At 37.1% G+C, this 20851-nt stretch overlaps 1 long non-coding RNA gene across 1 annotated transcript in view; it reads right to left on the bottom strand.

The window, feature by feature from the left end:
- The window catches only part of LOC308506648, a 191964-nt gene that overhangs the window by 91384 nt on the left and 79729 nt on the right, over nt 1-20851 (bottom strand). Inside the window, exon 2 of the long non-coding RNA XR_013994744.1 lies at nt 4763-4814. This is a non-coding gene — a long non-coding RNA (uncharacterized lncRNA). The remainder of the gene's footprint in view (nt 1-4762; nt 4815-20851) is intronic.

Here is a 20851-nt window from a genome sequence, read left to right as displayed (position 1 = left end):
TCTTTAAGTGATTCAGTGAGGCATAATCATTGATGTTCTTTAAGACTAATATAAAGCAGGCAAAATAGAACAAAAGTTAAATCGCACACCCAATATTAAATCTGGAATTGATCTGTTTTTTGCCTAGGATTTCCTTCAGCTCCTTAGATTGATAATAATAATTAATGGCATGCCTCAAAACATTAGAAAACCAGCTCGTCTGCATCTCAAATAAGCCAAGTCTTACAGAAGTATAAAGTATGAACAGGTAATTTTCATCATGAAAACATTCATATATTTCTTTTTGCACAAATGTAAAATTATCACGTCTCACGTTGAGTTGATTAGAACATATCAATCTCTGATCAGCTAGTACGTTAAGAGCAGATTCTAGAGGACTTGCACATTCAGCAAGTTTGTATGCATGTTATAATTTATAACTTTACTTTTTCCCTGAACCCTGGGGCAAAATGTCACCTTCTGCTACTGTGCTAATTCAAAAATAAGAGTTGGATAGCTGTCCCTATGGTAACAGAGGCTCATTTTACTCCTGCCCATTTCCAACCTGTTACTAAATTACTAAGCACTGGAGCGATGCATCCAAGAGCACCGGGAGATGCTGTTAACATAATGAAACCAAACACCATCCACTTAAAACATGTTGCGTCAGCTTGGAAATAAGGCCGGATAAGCCCCTTACTTTCTACTCCCACCCTTAGAGCTGACCACCTAGCAACTGTTACATTTTCTAAGTTACAAAACCAGGACCTCACGGCTACACAACAAAAATTACTTCCCAAAGACAGAACTGACTTTCCAGAGCTTCTTGTGGTTTGGGCATAGGAATATTTTTTATTAGGCTAAAAACTATGTATTTTGACTGTGTTCCCTTTTCCATTATTCTATATTAATAACCAACGACTAGATATATTTTGTTTGGAGGCAGTTTTTAAGTTTCTATTAGCTGCAAAAAGCAATTACATTTTCTTTCGAGCATCCATGAGTCCAGGAGGCCAAGAACGAGATTTTCCCTTAGTCAAGGTGTTCAAAGGGTCAGCCAAGAGAATTGAGACAGGCTGTATTCCTTACTAATGGTGCACCACAACACTCTAATACCCTGCCGAGAAAAATCTTTTGCTTTGGGATTTTAAGTTTCATCTGACAGAACCCATGCCTGCAAAAGACTCAATTTATTGGCTCTAGAGGAAGAACACTGAAATCCAATCTGAGGGAATCCAAACTTTTGTTTCCATGGTGAGGCTCCCAAAAAGGTTACTGAACATTCAACTCTGTCTACTATAGTTATAGGGTATGGGTATATTTAAGAATCTATCTTAAGTTAGGACAAAGGCACACAAAACATCAGTCATTTCTCAACTAGGAGCCAGGTCACTGTGGAAAGACATTGTAGGTATTTACCTTGAAAGGTATTGGGATTGTGCGTACCTGTTAAATTCACTTGTCTGAAAAATGAAGCGGTTGAATTATATGATCTCTTGGGTCCATTTTAGGTCTCCAGTTTAACTAAGAGGTTAGCTACCGTGACCTTGATCAAGTTACTCAGCTTCACTAATGTGTGAGCTTCCTTCCAGTTTAAAACAAGGCCACGAATTCCCATATAATTTCAGGGATTATATTTCCCTTAAAATTAACATATACTTTTAGAAATAAGATTAATATTTTACATACCACCTGAGATTGAGGAGGGAGATGAAGCATAGGGAGTACATTTTTGTCCTAGGGGTCAATTCTATTGGGCAATCAGATGAGCAAATAACTAACCAAAAAGGTGCTTAAGTGAAAAGTGCTTAAGAATGTAAAGTTATGATAATGAATCAAAGAATAAGAATTGATGAAGTGCACTATTTCCCATTGAAAAGAACGTCAATAGGTCTTCACTTATTTGTCTTTTTCATGTCGAAAGTCTCTTCCCTAGCAGTCTTAAGTTCTTCAACAATATACAATAAGCTTTTTCAAGAGCTATTTCTTGAAATGGCTCCTCCACCAGTTTAGTTAAGACTTAAGGCCAGTATTAGATTTCTCTATCAACTTGGAGATAATACTTATTGACGTAAGGCCCATACAACAGAATAAAATTCCTGAAGGCAAAGTAGTATGATATAATAAAAAGGATGTGGGAATTTGGGTTTAAAGGACACAAGCAAAATGAACTTTGTCCCTTTCTAACTGTGAAGCTATATAGTGCTTTTAATATCTCTAGGCTTCAGTTCCATCCTAAGTAAAGTCATGATAATAATACCTTCTTCAAATAATTGTCATGAGGATTAAATGAGATAATGGAGGAAACTTTACCTCAATAAATGCTTGAACTATCTGTTGAATTTATTCAATTTCAACTCAATAATTATTTACTGATGTCCTCCTAAGTGCCAGACACTACATAAGGTGCTATCGATTAAATGATAGAAAAGATTTATTCCTACTCTGTTGAATTACTTTGAATAGAAATGATCCACATGGCCACTAGAGTGTGAAGACCTGGCCTTGAGATAGAGATCAGAAGCTGTGCTATTCACTTTTTTCCATGGAAAAATCCTTGACAAGAAACTGCTGTTTAAACTAATCAGTCAAATCCTTTTTTAAAGGCATGATATTCTCATTCGCTCAAGAAGCATGAATTGATCAACTGTTCTATGGGGAACACAAAAGTCTTAGCTATAGTTTTTGCTAAAATGTTTGTAATCTCATAGGGAGAGAAGACATAATCCTATGGCAAGTTAAATGTCAAGACAAAGAAATAATTAACTAAATTAAGAAAATACCCACTATAGCCTCAGAATCCTGCTAGGACTTCTACAGGAGAGAGAGGTAGAAAATATATGTGGCTCCTGACCTCAAGGTAGTCACAATCTATTGTGGGGAAGAAAACTAAGGGACATAAAACGGTACGTGATTATGTCAACTGAGTTCACTGAGACGTCCAGGCAGAAGGTCTATCGTGACGGTAGGAACTGAAAGTTGCTCTCTTCAAGGAATGGTTGAAAGAGAAGGTGAGGTTCAGCTTAACTTTGAAGAATGGGTAGGACACGTGGATATGAGATAGAGAAAAGTCCAGATTATGAGAACTTGGACTTAAAAGTCTTAATATTGAAAGAAAAATAAGCACAATATGTTCAGGGGTCAAGGAGCAATATTAGATTAGGGTGGAAAGACAGGGCACCTTACAATGGTACAGCATCTATACAAACACTTGTTTTCCCTTGGTCTGATAGCAGATGGCAAAGAGACATGCTGTTACTTCTTTTCCGTCCACTGTTCTTTTAGACCATGAATGACAAGTTCTAACAAATGCATTGAATGTTCTGATTACTGAGAACACAGCCAAAGTCACAACTACTCTGTCCATTAAAAATGTACTATTACATGGCACAACTTCCATTTGACAGAAAGTAAAGTAGGGATATATTCAGATGAAGCTCAGAGTGGGAATTGGATAGGATACAAGGTATCTAGTTCCCAAAAGTGAGGTTGTTATTACATTACTATTTCCTATTTCAAAGCAAGAAATAGAGGGGAGTATTGGAGCCAGATGTAAGGAAAGAGAGAAAGAGTAGACTTGGGAATATGGCTGCTTCTTCTGAATATTCCAACTTAGTCCAGCAAATAGTCTATGATTTCCAAAACCCTATCTTTAGAGATTGCTATCTTCCCAATATATGCCTTTGCAAGTAACTTCTAAGTATATAGTAACTGAAGGTAAGTGCAAACTTTTCAAAAAAGAATCGGTGGTATATGTATGGATGGATGAATCCAGTTTGGATTACAGATATATGCATGTATTTATTAACCATTTATTGAGTCAGTGAGGACTTTCAAGTTCTGGAGTAGCAGTAAAGGTCCAAGACTTTTCTACTAACTACCCCACCTCAATGAACTGGAAATAGCAGAGATATAGAAATAAACACTATGTAGAAAAATAGAAATACTGAATATAAGTAATACAACTTTTTCCCCTTTCTTTCAGTGTCTAATTTCAGCACCTTAACTTTATCGATGCTGTCACTAATATGATGTGGTTTAGGCTCAATTTGACTTAAGTAGATTCTAATAAATCTATCCTGCAACTTTGAAGCTAAACATTGACAAAAAGGTATATATAAAAGAAAACCTTAATTTATCTGTTTATAAGATAAGAAAATGTTGTTGTAATTTGAAGACTCCTCTAGGTTTTTTCTCCAACCCAGCAACCCAGGAGATAGGACCAAAGAAAAAATAATTTTAGCTAGTTAATATACTAGTATTAGGTTTCTTCCTACTACTGAAATCCAGAATTTAGCTTCTAACTGGAAAATAGTTTTTCCGCACCTCTGCCTCCTAATTGGCCTTACTGTTTCTAAACAAGTCCTTCAGTTGATAGTTTTTGATGTAATCTTACAGGCTCCTGGCCTATAATTCCAATTCATCTGAGCTAGGTTTTTGGGACTGCAAAGGTGAAAATGTTTTAGCCTGGTGGGTTCTACCATCTTGCTATTGCTACTGTCCAAAGATTGGGGGCAAGGGGGAGGAGAGGGCAGGAAGTAGAGCACATGTACTGTATTACAAAGAAAGAACATGTTACATATAATTTTCGTACTATATACCTAGATAGGAGAGCTGAGCATATGTCCAAGATGCAGGATATAGAGTGCAGATACATATTATATTGTGAGACTTACTAAAGGGTTTTAAATTATATCACTGAATTCAAAATTAAGATATACCTCTTATAGATTAAAGAGTGCTGCTACATTGGCAATATATAGTAATACTGAAGATGTCTTACCTTCAACTCAGCCAGTCCAATCCTTGGTACATTTCCAGAGGAAATTTCATACCTATACACAAAGAAACGTAAAAAATTTAAAACTTGTATACACAGTGCCATGATGAACAATTAGAAACAACATAAATGCTCATCATTAACAGAGAAATAGATACATCACGTCATATTTATACAACTGATGAAGTAAAGTGAATTAACTAGAGCTGGGTAAATCAACATCGGTAACAATCACACATACAATTAGCAGCAAAAGAAATAACATTTTTACAAGGATATATTAATTACCATGTGTGTATATAAACTTTAAAACCATGCAAAACAATATTATTTAATGATTATTGATACAAACATATGTGGTAAAAACATAAAATCATTGTAGTGTAGTGAATGCAATAGCAGAAAGTTACACAATGGACTACTCCGGTATCTGTAAAAGCACATTTCTTAAAAAATAATTCAAAACAAATATGGTAAAATGATTAGAAGACTAAACAGTGAGTGCTTGGATATTAGTAATATTGTACTTTCCTATAATATTTCATTTAAAAAGAAAATTGAACAAAAACAACAAAATGGTTTTCATTGAATGTTTTTGTTGTTTAGGTTTTGAGAAATTTTATGTACCACATTACTTTTGTTTCTCTTCTGTTTACATTTTGACTTCACCACAAGGATATGCAGGAGTTTTTAAAAAAAGATTCTATAACAATTCTTCAAAGAAACTATTAAGTAGTAAAGCACAAACAGATGGATCTTCTGCATTTCTAGCCCAATTATTTTTCTCTGCCCTGAATTTTTTAAATAAGAGGTCACTAATCACAAATGTTAGAGTTGGAGAATTTTCAGTCTCCCCAAAATATCAGAGCCCAGAATTCTTTCAGACTGGTCCAAGCATTTGAGAGTAGATTTCTATTTGCTCCTCAATCATTCCTAGGGGCTTTAAATTCTTGAGCTTGGCTAAACCCATTCCCATATTGCATCTGCCATTAGTGTCCCTCTGGATCAACATAATATTCTCTGTGGTCACATGTATACTGTTCATTTTTATCTGCATCCACTCTTGAAAGCTTTCAGTAATTACTCTTGAGGCTATAAGGTAAAATTCGCCAATCTTCTGGAACTATGCATGGAAGCTTACCTCCATACCTGTAGGATAAACAGAATCCAAGTAAAACAACTTACAAATGCCTGGTCTGAAGTTTCCTCCTACCATGAAATTTCTATTTGCAGATAAATATTTTCTACTTCATCAATATGAACTTTAGAAATAACTGAAGCACGCCATCAGTCTAGAGATTCCTCTTAGTAAATATATATTTCCCATGGTTACATTCCTCTATTCTCTTATTTTTATTTTTGAGGAGTTCAGGGTCATGTAATCTTTAACAGAACTGAAAATTCTCCAACCAGCAATAATCCAGGAAGACATCAAAAACACCCAGACCGAATAAGGCTAATATTTCCTCACCAGGTGTCTAGCCTCTTAATCTAGTGATAATATCACATTCCAAAGCAAAAGGCACCGAGACCCTCCCAACCAGGGCTCTAAGTACTTACTTCTCCACCTAGGATTACCTGCTTGTTGAGCAGCAAACATTCTCACCTGCATTAGAGGTGGGGGCTGATCTCCAGTTGCTAAGATCAGCAGCATTTGAGGAGTAAATAAGAGCTCAGGCAAAACTTTTCTTTAGAAACCAAAACCCAGCAGCAAACTTGCCGGTTTCAGGTGCAGGTGCCAAATTATCTGGAGTTTCATTTCTGCTTCCTGACACTGTGGCCCTTCTTTGGAATTCGGAATTTAAAAGGTGGTCTCCTCTGAGAGGGCATATTTTTACAAGGCTGTGTTTTATAGGTATGTTTCAGGTTCAGTGATGAATTGGGGATGGCCCATCTTCCTTGTCAAAGGATAAATCTGGAGACTTCACTATAGGAAATTTGACCTCAAACCCTGAGTAGGGTCAAAGGTCTTATCTGACAGAATGCTTGATGATGAGAAGTACATGGAGACATAAAGCAAAGGACATTTTTTGGATCTGATTTATCACCCTGCTGCCATGAACTCACCTTAAAAAATTCAGTTTTCCCTCTGAAAAATGGAGTGTGGCTACTCGATCCTCAGTCACAAGATTACTGAGTGATCACACAGAGACTATAAGGAAACCTGGCTTCTAATCACAATTCAGCCACTCAGCTGCTATATATAGCTTCTGTATCAATATCATTAGAAGAAGGACCTGAACCAGGGGTTGCCACTCTACTTTGGAATCACCCTGGAAGTTAACAAGCAGTAACAACAACAATGCTCTGCCTGGCTCTCCTCTGAACCAACAGAATCACAAACTCTGGGAGGTGGGGCCTTACACAGATATTTGTAAAAATTTCCCAAGATGATTTTAATATAAAGCCAGACTGAAAATTAGAGTAGTGTTTCTCACACTTTAATGTGCAAGCAAGTCACCTGACAGCTTATTAAAATGCAGATTCTGATTCAGTAGGTTAGGGATGAGGCATTTCTGATAAACTCTCTGGTGACAAAATGCTGCCAGTCCACCAAGTACACTTTGAGTAGCCAGAAACTAATGATTTCTGTGTTAACTTTCACTTTCGACAGAATTGCCAATTCCCACAGAAGAACACCGATTTCAAAGAGAAATGCCTTTTATAATGCCATGTGCTGTGATAGGCTCTGTGAAATAATTTACTGGTCTTGAGAAGTTAGGAGATACTTCAGAATTTTACGGTGTTTGATATGACCCCATGGACTTTACTTATCACTTAATGAAATGATAGATATAAAAACTATAGGGGATTTGTGGAGTATTCACATGAGTTAGGAAGCCACCGTGACATAGAGAATTGAGTACTGTGAGGGGATGTGTACAGGGCCATCTCACTCAGGAATGTGCGTGCATGTGCGTGCCTGGGATGGGGGTGCAGGCTGGAGTTTGGAGTGGTTTAGGGAACGCTTCCTGGGAAAACAAATTTCTCTGCAGCTGAGATCCAAAATGATCAAAATTTGGGAGCTGGGAAGGGTGTCCACACAGGGAATTATGGTATGAATACCTATATGTGTATGAAAGAGAGGCTGAGGAAATAAATAGAACTAATAGTAGCTTTATTTGGCTGGAGCATAAAAAAAAAAAAAACACAGTGAAATATGAGCTGCGGGGTAGGCAGTGGCCACAAACAGGACTTCATAAAGTGTCGCAATGAGTTGTGTCATTATCCTGAAGCAACAGAAAGTCTTCAAAGCCTTTTAAGCAGAAAAGCGACATGATTTACATTTTCAGAAATAACTTTCTGTGTGCTGTGTGGATAATGGATCATGAAGGGAGACATATCTGTTAGGGGGCTGTTTCAGTATGCTAATAATAGTTGAGAGTAAATGAGGCCAACTATTCCACTTTCAGAAAATTCTTCTTTAGATACTCATTTGTACACACAGATGTTTGGGCAAGTATGTTCATTGCACTATTGCTTGTATTAACAAAAACTTATAAACATAGATAATCTCTATCAACTGGACATTAGTTGTATAGTTATTGGTATATCCATGCTATGAAATATTGGATGGCCAATAAAAAGAATATACAGAAGTTGCCAAAAATATATATATATACACATTTTAAGAAAGAAAAAAAACTGTATTAAAATTGTAATATTCGGGCCGGCCGGGTGGTGCAGGCGGTTGGAGCTCCATGCTCCTAACTCTGAAGGCTGCCGGTTCGATTCCCACATGGGCCAGTGGGCTCTCAACCACAACAACAACAACAAAAAAGTTAAGATTAAAAAAAAAAAAAAAAAAAAAAAAAAAAAAAAAAAAAAAAGAATGTGTACAAAAAAAAAAAAATTGTAATATTCAATATACACCAATAACAAAAGATGAATACAAGGTCATGTGTATACATTTTTTTGGCACCCTGGTAGTAGATCTATATATTAACATGTAGAGATAGCCAAGACATATTGTAAAGTGAAAAAAGCAAGGCGCTAAATAATTTATATAGTATGATCCCCATTATACAAAAAGAAAAATATGTGCTCTACTATCTGTATAGCATATGTGTATATAAATTAATAGAAAAAAGGACTGAGAGTATACTTCTCAAACTAATGACAATGGTTTCCTTTAAGAAAAAGAATGGAAGACGAGAGCAACTTTCACTCTACATGCTTCTGTTTTAAGACATTTTCAAAGAGAAAGTATTTGTCACTCATGTGATAGAAAAAGAAAGGAATGAATTTCTACATTGCACACCTTTTTAAATTCCTCAATAGCTTGAGTTTTGTCTTCATCCAGTCTCACAATTCCTATAATTTTAAATTAAAAAATTCTTTACAAAAAATTAAAGCTCCAAATCTTTTAAGAATTTAAAAATTTAAAAATGTCTCCTTTCTTCCCTCAAGGTTGTGCCCTATGGTTACCTCCCCGGACTCTTCAATAATCACCTCTTTCCACTAGTTCTCATTATGCAGCTACCCTAACCTAACTCCGGACACAATCTAAACTTCTAACACTTGAATATCATTTAAAAAGATTAACAAGCAGAAATCATCAGGGGTTGAAAAAAAAGAAGTTTTTCTCTTCACCCTTCTGGGCACTGAGAATTTTCAGTGCTGCCATAATTTTCTAGAAAGATCCTCTGATGACCTCTGAAAACAATCCAGGACCCCCCACAGCTACTCTTGGATCCCAGTATAACCAATTCAGCCGTGCACTGAAGGGAAAGTTATAAATTGCTTAGAGAAGGAGGTTACAAAAGAGAGCGACCAGCCTGGCTTTTGTTAGGGTAAACCTGGGCTCCCCAACCTGTTAAGATGCTTTGAAAGAGGTAACAAAATGATCTATAAAGGCGAACCAGTGGGTGTCATTTCTTTAGATAATCAAAAACCTTTTGATTGGGGACTTCACAAAAGGCTGAGGAAGGTTAGTAACCCTGGGATAAAAGAAAAATTTCCTTCATCAATTAAAAAACAGTTATGGAAAAATGGGGACTAGAACTCCAATTTCCCAAATGGTAGAAGATTAAAATGTTGGCATCATTCAACACTTATTGTATTCAATGTGCAATTGAATGAAGATCTGTAAGACATCCATGATCTAAAATTGATTTTTAAAAATGTTACAAATAAAAACATAAAATGTAAAAATAAACTTTTATTTGATAATTAATTAATAAAAGTGACAAATATTTGTACTTCCATTCTAGTGCACGCTTTCTGGCATAGTACCCTAAGAAGCATTCATAACACTGATCCTGTATCAGAAACACTGAGACAGTGTCACATTCTAATGCTGTTCTTCCTTTTCTCACCAAGCCTTAATTTTTCACTTGAGTTTTATTTAAATAATTTGGAGACTTTCTGATACTTAACCAGGGTCGTTTTTGCTGTTTTACCTAATTCAAAGTTACTGGGTAGTTGTCCAATCTAAACAAAGTCAACACAAAACAACAACACAACACTTATTATTGATAATAACATGTGTAGCTTACCTTTCTCTGGAGAAACTAAAAACTTTTAGAAGATACTCACCATTTAATAATCATGAAAAATGAACGAGGTACTGACATGTTATATGTATTAGGAAGAGAATAACAAAATCTGTATTATACCAACTTAATCCTACAGTCTCTAGGAAACCTCCAAGTTGATGAAGCATCTCATCCAGGGATTGCACTGGGAGCATACACTCATTTGGTTGGCGACAGAGAGAAGCGCGAGGGGCTACCAATCGTACAGAAAAGCAGAGCTGACATAGTGATGGCAGGGCATCATGTCTGTCTCAACAGCCTGCTCCAAAAGACAAAGGCAGTGCAATGAAGCCAGTTTCTTGAAGGCCAAGGACTCTCCCTTGACACTTCACATCCTCGTACAGCAACAAAGATATAAAAACAACTGTCCATCTCCTGGGCTGAATGATAAATAATTCATGGACAAAGCTGCCCCAAACAGATCAGGCACAATAAAGTACCCGTGCAGTAGAGAAACCAGAAGAATGATGACAACGGCTGGCACTTCTTTGCAGCATGTTAAGAACTTGCAGAGAAGTCCAGCAGTCTAAGCCTGGTCATGGGTCAGCAGCTGATTTGGGATGCACTGAGTCCCTCCTACTGAGTCCAACACAGTTCCAGCCCCAACTCAACACCTAAAACACCTAATCCCAGCCCCTGCTCAACAGCCCCTGCCTGTCTGTGTCCCTATTTTCACTGTTCCATGGTAAAATCTGAAAAATAGTTGAGTAATGAAGTGAGGTGTTTTTTTTAGAAATAAAACTACATTTATTCATTTTGTTTCTTTTTAATACTCTTACCTCTGTGAAATGATGGTTATAAGAGATACTGGAGAGGTAGTAGCAATATTTATTTTATTGGTAAAATAAAATGTGGGTAATCCTGTGTGGGTTTTTCTTTTTCCATTTTAAAAAGTATTACTTTGTTAAATCTAAAAATATGGAAACTTCTGGTGCCATAGTTAAAAGTTCTGGCTGAAATAAAATGGACTTGGTTCCAGTCCCAGCTCCGCCACTTACTGGCTTTGTGACCTGCTCTAAGACTCAGTGTCCTCACTTGTTGAAGAGAAATAACAAGAGTGCCTACCTGGTAGGTTATCATGAAGATTATGACAATAATGCAGAAGAGGCTTAGCACAGAGCATGGTACATGGTTTAACACTTGAGTGTTAGCTTTTTCTAGAGTCATAAGGAAGGTTACTCATCCCCTCTGGCCCTCAGTTTGCTCATCTCTCAGATGAGGCATTTGACCTCAGAGACTTCTACACCCCTTCTAATTGCAACATCCTATATTCTGCCCCATAATTCTAGTCCTTCTACTCCTTCCAGGCTATTCAACTACAAAACTGTTCACAAGTTCAAGTTAAACAAATTATGTTCCATCCATGTAATGATCTCCATCCAGCCACGAAATGACAGCCATATATATTACCGAGTGGGAAAAACTTAGTTACAAACCAGCTATTAATGACATAATTCCATTCTTAAAATGCAATGCAGACATACAAATACATACAAATGGTAATTTCTAACTCATCCTCTGAAACCCTCCTTTATTACTCTAGGCCAGTGCTGTCCAATGGAAATATATGAGCCACAGTGTGAGCCATATGTAGAATATTAAATTTTCTAGTAGCCACATTAAGAGAAAAGATGAAATTTGTTTCAGTAAGGTATTTTATTTAATCCAATATAAACAAAATATTCTTGTGTCCACGTGTAATCATTACAAAAATTATTAATGAGAAATTGTACCTTTTTTTGTATTAAGTCTCTGAAATTCAGTGTGTACTTTACACTTACACTACATCTTAATATGGACTAACTGCATTTCAAGTGCTCACTAGTCACAAGCGACTCATGGCTACCATATGAGACAGTGCCACTCTAGGCAGTTAGTCCACTCCACACACTGAATTAGAATTATTAGACTCAAAGGAAACTTGTCTTATTCCCTTATATGCCCATTGCCTAAAACAATTTTTGAATCCTATTGGATACTCAATAAATGTTAGTTTGAATGAACGCATTTAATTCAGAGTATTCTTAGGTGGGCTTAGCACTTTTTTTTTAAATTAAAGTTTAATGGGGTGACAGTTGTTAGTAAAGTTACATAGATTTCAGGTGTACAATTCTGCAACACATCATTGTGGGGACAGAGCCAGGAGTGCAGTTTCCAGGCTCTCGGCCTCACGTGGAAAGGTGCTGGCTCAGGTAGTAAATGGCCATCAACTGTGATTGGACAACCATCAGCTGTGGTTAGTTGGCCGTCAGCTGTAACCAGTGAGCCATTGGCCACTAATATAACTGCTGTGGCTATGCTAGCAGGAAATGGGGTAGGGGGGAGATAGCAAGAAGATGGTGGCTGGCAAGCGCGGTTTGCAGTTAGCACGGCGGAGTGAGGGTTGTGAATTGCAGAGTAGTGGACGACAGGTTGCAGATCATGTGGCTCCTGCTTCCTGTGTCTCCAACCCAGCCACCAGCAAGAGTACAGTGGTATGACTCCCCTAACTATGGCTCCGTGGGTGCTCCTTTTTGGCCTTACTATATCCTGCGTTCTTATATGGGGAGCGGGAGCTGAGACCACACATGACACCCTGCATGACAATCATCTATATATCACATTGTATGTTCACCATCCAGAGTCAGTTCTCCTTCCATCACCATATATTTGACCCTGTTTACCTTCATCTACCAATGCCCTCCACTTCTTACCCCCTGGTAACCCCTAAACTATTGTCTGTGTCTATCAGTTTTCGTTTCTTCATTCGTTTGTCTTATTCTTTTGTTGTTTTCAGTTCTATATACCACATATCAGTGCTTAGCACTTTTAAGGGGCATACGAATCATAGAATAAAAGGCATTGTACCACTCCCAAAGAAAGAGCATAGGAATTTTGGAAAGCATTTTCCGAAAATCATACCTTGCAAGCAGCCTCCTCCTTTCTCTAGGGGCAAAACCAGCCATAAAGAAATGTAAGATACTCTCATGAATTAACTAAAAAATATCTATAGAACTAAAGCTAATACCAAAATGTATATTATAGACAAACAAATGTTGAAAAATAGCAGGACTGAGAGAAATGGATGATAAACTTTATTAAGTGCCTGCTATGTCTAAATACTTTACATATATCATTTATAATCTTCACTAAAACTCTGTAAGGTAAGGTGGAGGAATAACGACACACAGGGAAAACCATATTAGCTGTAGAATCATTAAAACAAACAAACAAATAAGAAGTCTCTAGCTTTGAATCCTATCTTTGCTAATTTCTACCTCTAAGACCTAAGGTGACTTTCTTAATCTCTCTAGGCTCTGTTTTCTCATTTCTAAAATGGGCATTAAAGTAACTATCCTTGATTATTGTGAGGATTAGATTAATTGACATATGAACTCTCAATAAATAAGGCTTAGTATTATAGTAAGACTCAATTAACATAGAAGCAATCATGGTTATCCTCGGCTTATAGAAGAAGAAACTGAGTTTCAGAGAAATTCAACATCCTCAATGTCATGTAGCAAATAAATAGATGAGGCAGGATTCAAGACCAGGTCTGTCCAACTTAGCGAGCCCATGCGCTTTGCACCCTATCGTGCCTGGAAAGGTCTCATGGCAGGGGCCACAGTATTTGGATATAGAGAAGACATTCTGCAAGGTACCCACGTAACAAAGGATGGATATGAGCACTATTTGAGGAGAAGGTCATTTCACGTAAGCGGATCAGGTCAGAATAGAGAAGTGGAGGAGCTAAAGCTGAGTCGGTACGGGGAGTTCGGCTTATGGAAGACCTTGAGCCAGTTGGAGGAGTTGAGACTTGATTACAGCCTAAATCCCATCATAAATCTGTGAACAGTTGATCAGTCTCTATGCAATTATGAAGTCCTTCTTTTTTTAACTTAATTATTTAGGCTGATAGGAACATTCCTTTACTCAAGTAAAGGCTAAACATATGACTTTCTACACTCTTCAAATCCTACCTTAAATTTGTCTTAATCCTTTGAGTCTACATGAGTGGCGTTCACCTTCCCATATGTTAACTGGGTTGTGGAAAAAAAACCAATCAAACCCTTCTCTGTGGTTAGAGCATTGCAACAACTTTACTCAAGTTAGACCCTCCAGCAGGCCCATTAAACCAACACAGCTGCTCCCCATTAGTTACCCCCTCATCTGGCTGTTTGCCTGAACCACCTCATCAATGAGCTATGAGACACCACACCTGGCATGCTCTTGTGTTTGAACTGAGTCACGTGAAAACATTATCAAAAAACATTTTTCAAAATGAACAAAGCGTATGTATGTGTATAAGAATCTGTACATAAATATGTATGTTCATATAGACATATGATTAACATATGTGTTCAAGAAACATGTAAACTAGAGATTCTCTCCAATTAAAGATGGAAACAATGAATTATTGACACAAAACTGTCTCCTAATTATTTTGTTTTTCTAAAGACAGTACTCTCTTTTTTAAAATGTGTATTTTTCTCAAATTATTTCCTTTTTCCCAAATTGTTTACATATATGTTTACTCCATACACAGAGTGAAACAGAAAACCTACGAGCAAAAATGACCAGTAAAAGGATAGAGAATGAAGTTTTAGGGAAATTGTCATTAACATTTAGAATGAATAGTTATTCCCTGGGATAAGTTCATAGGCAATTATTTCCTATACTTTTCTAAAACAGATTTATATATTTCTTTGGGTTGTTCCACAAACCAGCTAAAAGTGCTGAAAAGGGTCATGTAATATATATATTATATATATTATATATATATACATACATATATATATAATATATATTTACCAATTTGAAAGAAACTGAATGGAAGATTAAAAGTGGCATCTTGAAATCTTAAAAGTTTTCATCTTCTAAACAAGAAAACACACCGGAAATTACTAATAAACTGAATCATCGATTGAAAACTGAAAAGTGTTATAATTACTCTTGTTTCCTGGCCTGTGAGTCCTGGTGGTTTCATTATATGACACTTTTCAGCACTTTTAGCTGGTTTGTGGCACAACCCAAAGAAATATGAAGAGTAATTTTCAAAAGGAACCTTTATTTTTAATATGGATTGATTTTTTTAAAAGCAGCTCCAAGCAGCCCAGTATATCAAACAAGAGCCATCACACCAATCCCAGCGCATCAAGGAGCAGTTTTGCACGTGAGGTTTGTTGTTTCTAGCAGGTATCCATGTAGCCAGAGAGGTCACCACTCAGCAAGGTGCTTTCTTTCTGGTGTATAAGAAAAGAAATCACCAGGAATAAGGGGGAAAATGGGCTTGGGAAACAGGAGGGGACCTTGTCAATCTCCAAGATGCTAGAAAATGATTGTGGAAGTCTTTTGTTAGGGAATCCTATAATGGTATCGCTGCTCCGCTCTTGTGGACATGAACAGCAACTAGCCTAAGACGGTGAGGGCGACAGAGGATTAGACAAATTGTGAAAAGGCCCTGGAAAGGACGTTACCAGTGTTTGGAATCATAAAGGCCAAAATTGTATCATTATTTACCTTCGACAGCAGTATCCTTATAACAGGATTTCTTGGGGAAAGAAAACCCGAAGGCATATGTGAAATGTTTACTATGAACGTATGTGCATAAATTATTTTACAAATGGGGAAAGGAAAAGCCCTACAGAACTATTCTTATATATCTGTGGGTCGTACACTGATTTTTTTATGTTGAAAATTTATACTGCTTCCAAGAGAAGGACATTAAGCTTGTTCCCAATCCTTTTTATTTTAAACACATGAATCAGTGAGGTTAGCATTGCACTGGAAATGATTTCAATGCATGTAACAAAGCTATAAAAAAAACAACAGGAAGCGATGGATCAATCTGAGGTTTCAAGACAGCTAGTAGGAAGGATTGTAAGACCACATGGCAGGGTCCCTGGCATTATCCACTAGGCAGGATAACAGAATATTCGTGAATCTTGGATTTTAGGAAATTACATTGTAAAGAGCTCAAGTTTTTAAACACACAAGTTAGTCTCAGTGTATGTCTTTGTCAAGCCTTCCATAAGCACTTTAATGAAAAGGAGAATATTTTATAAATGTTTATATAGGTGTTAGAATCCGAGTTTTGTTGTTTAATAAAGGCAAGTGTATTTTTGAGTAAGATCAAACAATAACTCATTAAATTGGTTGTTATGGGCAATCAAAATTCATGACTTAGTAAGTTAGATAGTCCCTTCAGATAATAACAGGAAAGGCAAAAGCAATAATGGCTACAATGATAATCATGAGTGTTTGTCTAACAATGTAGATAGTCACCTATGATATGTCATCACTATACTTGAGCCACTGGACGTTGGGAGCCAGGACAGAAACCAGTCTCTGCCCTCACAGATTCCAGACTAGTGGGGGAGATAACTTGGACATGAACGATTATGGTACAATTGGTAAGTTAGTTAGTTGCCAGGAATACTGTACGTGCACGAAATGCTTGTTAAGTGCTTGTTGAATGAATGGTGTGGCCTTCTGCCTGCCCACATGCAACCTGCACACCATGCTGGCATTCTCTTCCTCTCTTGGTTGGACTCAACTTATAGGCCATTTGACCTGTGGCTCTGGCCAGCCTTTTGGCCAATCTCCCAGACCTAACCCATTCTAACCACTAAAACCCTGTTTTATCAAAGTATCCAAAATGACTTCTCCTGATGAGAGCCAACCCAAAGCTGTCCCTAGTAGCAATGAAATATTTCACCAATCCCATCAACTCTTTTCCACATGTTGAAAAGCAGGGCAATCTTATTATTAGGCAATTAGAAAAACGTTGGGCTTGGATTAGGAGACCAACCCATGGTGTGACTACTGGAAAGCCATTTCACCAAAATCTGCCTGAGATTAGTATCACCATGGCACTTATCTGGGCTCATAAGGCTCTATCCTGCCATGCAGTTATGTGGCATTTACGGTGAGAAGCCATGAGGTAGGTTCCTGAGCTTTTGTTATAACCTCATGGTCCAAACAGCTAGGCTTCCTACAGGTATTATTCACAAAGAAATACAGCTTTTCTCACCATGAAATCAGAATTTTACATATATATATATATATATATATATATATATATATATATATATATATATATATATTAAAACAGTTAAACGAAAACATTAGGAACTCTATTTCTAGAAAGGACACACACACAAAGCAAGGCTTTGAGGAATACCACCACCATAGATTTTTAGAGCTGGAAAAGATCTTTCTTCCAAATCAAGCTCAGAAATGTTGGCCTGAAGTAGCTTAGTGACTTCCCCCAGGCCAATCCTGGAGCCAGCTAGAAGAAACACTTAACCTGCACTCTCCTACTAGTGTCCCTCCGCTAAACACATTCTGCACTAAACTCTTATTAGTGACTCTTTAAAGTCCACCAAGGGTTCTCTTTACACTTGAGTACAATAGTAGAATGCTTCCTTAAATTCACCCTGAATCTCTTCACTCTAAGTCAGTACTCAACTTTGGGACTGCTGAGGCCATTCCAAGCCTTTGCACAAAGACCCCAGGCTTTAATTCACTAGCAAGACAGCTAGCTTTAAGCCTCCTACTTAGGATTCCTTCAGAGCCACCTCAGTTGCCTACACATGCTCCCTGTGCTCTGTCCTTATTTCTGAGAGAGGGGCAAAGTACAAAAGAAAATTAAAAAGTAGGTATAATAATATCTGTTCATACAACTATAATTGTCTGAAGCAAATGGGGGAGGTTTTATTTCTTTTCCAACTGGATTGATTCACCCCCAGCTTCTCCATATTCTTGCTTTTTGATTCTTTCAAACATAAACACATTGCATACTTTCACTCATTCAGCTTTGATTCCTTGAAGAGAAATTTTTCGAGCACCAAGTGCCAAGTAGGGGATGCTGGGTATCGGTTATACAACAAAAACACATCGTGTTTGCCCTCATGGAGCTGACGTTCTGAAGGAACTCAACAAATCACACCAATATATATGTATGCCGAACTTGCACTACGGTGATAGAGGAAAACCACAGGGGGCTATGAGGACCAATACTGTGAAGATCCTACTTAGATTGGAGGAGAGAAAAATTACTTCCTTATTGTGGCTTTCTAATTTGTTTTTAGACAAATTAAGTTTTTTAAAAGGCATGATATTTATTTTCTAGGAACAAATCTTTCAGCAAAAGAAACATAAAATCATTTCTCTCTATTGCCTCAACTTTCTCTTCTATAAAATAAATGATCATAATCCTCACCCTACTTACTTCATACAAGCACTTTGTGAATAAAGTCAGACCATAAAGGAGAGGTTGCCTCCAACATTTCACATATTATTTAGAACGACACTAATAGAGTTTATTCTTAAACATATTTTTCAAAAACAGTAAAAATAACAGCAACACATTTGGAAACATTTTGATAAACAGAAACTTAAACATCATTTCTCACCACAGGTTTTGATGGTAATAAAAGACGCCAGCTTTCTAAAAATGTACAAAACTTAGGATTTCCAAGTGGACCAGCAAATATGCCCATTAGCTCCTGTGCCAGCAGTATAAAATCTGCCTTTAATTTTGATTACAGTAATAAAAGCTTATCATGCAGCCAAATCCCTACAGCAATGTTCTCAAAGGTTCTGCATGTGGAAGCCTGCTGCCTTTCAGCTTCCCCGTTAAACACCTGTTCTGGGCTTGGGCCATGCTTCTGGTTTCTCACTCAGGTGGAGAGTCTTGCTTAAGGGGACAGCCAGGTATTTTTGCTGTCACCAAAGACAGCTAATTGGGGGAAGCCTAATCTTGCAAAGGGGCCAAGTTTCAGTTCTCAGAGTGTTGGGTTTAGGGTAGAAGGGACTCCGCCCAGAAATGCAACCTGAATACTTCCCCCTTTGCCCCTCTCTTGTCTTTGCTGAGAATCCCCTCAATAACTGACATGTTTTATAGATTTCAGGCAACCAGGTCTGCAGTGTATAGCTCCCATTCTTTCTTGTCACCTGGCTAATTTAATACTTTCTTCCTCTGATGGATATAGCAACCCCTGACAAGCAGTTGCCTTGTGGTTTATTTCAGTTAATTCAAGCACAATTATAAGTTGAGAAATTAGTTATGGGGATTGAAGGAAGAAGGGATTTTACAGGTGTGAATTCATACCCATTTCTGACCCAAATATTTCCAAAGGACGCATATACTAAGCAAAAACCATCTCCCAACTCTCAAGGCCCCTGCATCTCTTAATGGAAAAAATATGTATTTCACAGGCTATAATTTTGCAATTTCTTTTAACCCTAAGGATTAATCTTTGCTTGTCCTCCCTTCAAAAGCACCAGATAAAAAACAACTTCATTCAATAGTTGTTCTGACAATAAAGGGCTGGTGATGCCAGTCAGTGATTTCATTTCAAAACTGTGACTTAAAATGCACAGCAGTGCTGGTGGCTGTTGATCATCTTAACGCTGATCAAAAACAAAAGTAGCTACTCTCTGTCCCAGAAGGATTTTTATTTTAGAAAGGGGAATTCTGCGCTTAGAGCATTAGCTTGGAGGATTTTGTCATTAAAGTTTCGGACAAAGAGCAAATAATTTCTGCTTACTTGATCATAATCACTATTTCACAAATGGGGAAATGAAGGGTCAAGAGGTTACACGTGATTCTTACGGTCCCAAAGAAACTCTGCTGGAGGATTAGCTCTGAGAACAATTACAATTGACAGCATGGTCAGATTCTGGCTATTCATTATTCTACCAATATTTATTGAGCACCTACTATGTTCCAGGAACTCTGGAGAATCAGTGAGCAAAACGAAGATCTTTGACTTCATAGAGCCTACATTCCAGGGGTTGTCACGAATAATGTCCATATATTTTTGGTTAAGTTTGTCACCATTAAATGCTTCACTGTTGTTTGAGTTCTACTCTAATGGAAGATGAAAACCAACACTCCTGAAACTAAAAGAAAACATTTACATGAGCATGTTTATAGAAATTGGAGCAATGAGGGCCTCATAAGATTAATCCGGAAAAGCCACAGGGTTTAGTGAGCCTTGAGCTTCCTAAAATGCAAGGGAAAGGGGAAAAAAATGTCCTGGGTAGGAAATGCAAGAGGCAGGGCACACAGAATGGAAAGAGCACATGATTCCATGGGACAAAGGAAACTATTAACCAGAACTATTAAGGCCAGAATTCAAAAACAACCTGCGGAACTTACCCTATCTCTTTTCTTTACAAACAAATTAAAAGAAACAATATGATATAATATTATATATTGAAATTGACGTAAGATGACATATTTAGGATGTCTTTTATACAATGACACAATAATACACACACACACACAACACACACTCACAATAACATATTACAGGACGACTTTTCAAGAAAGAAATGTGCTTTCCAAAAGAATAGCCATGGATGAAACCATAGGTTAAGGTTTAATTTCAATAAGTTAACAGGCTTTTTGTGAAACAAAAAAAAATCTTTTAAAGATTTAAATCTTTGTTGTCTTCTCTGGCAATTAGAACTTGACTTTTGATAATTTATCTCAGTTATTTATTAAGTTGAAAAGATTTAACATGCAATACAAATGTTTAAGATGTCAAATACATTTGTTGTAAGG

Source organism: Rhinolophus hipposideros (assembly GCF_964194185.1).
Source record: "Rhinolophus hipposideros genome assembly, chromosome: 2".
NCBI classification, from domain to species: domain Eukaryota; kingdom Metazoa; phylum Chordata; class Mammalia; order Chiroptera; family Rhinolophidae; genus Rhinolophus; species Rhinolophus hipposideros.
The sequence above is the reverse complement of the archived record's forward strand: the minus strand, read 5'-3'. Positions and strand labels throughout refer to the sequence as shown.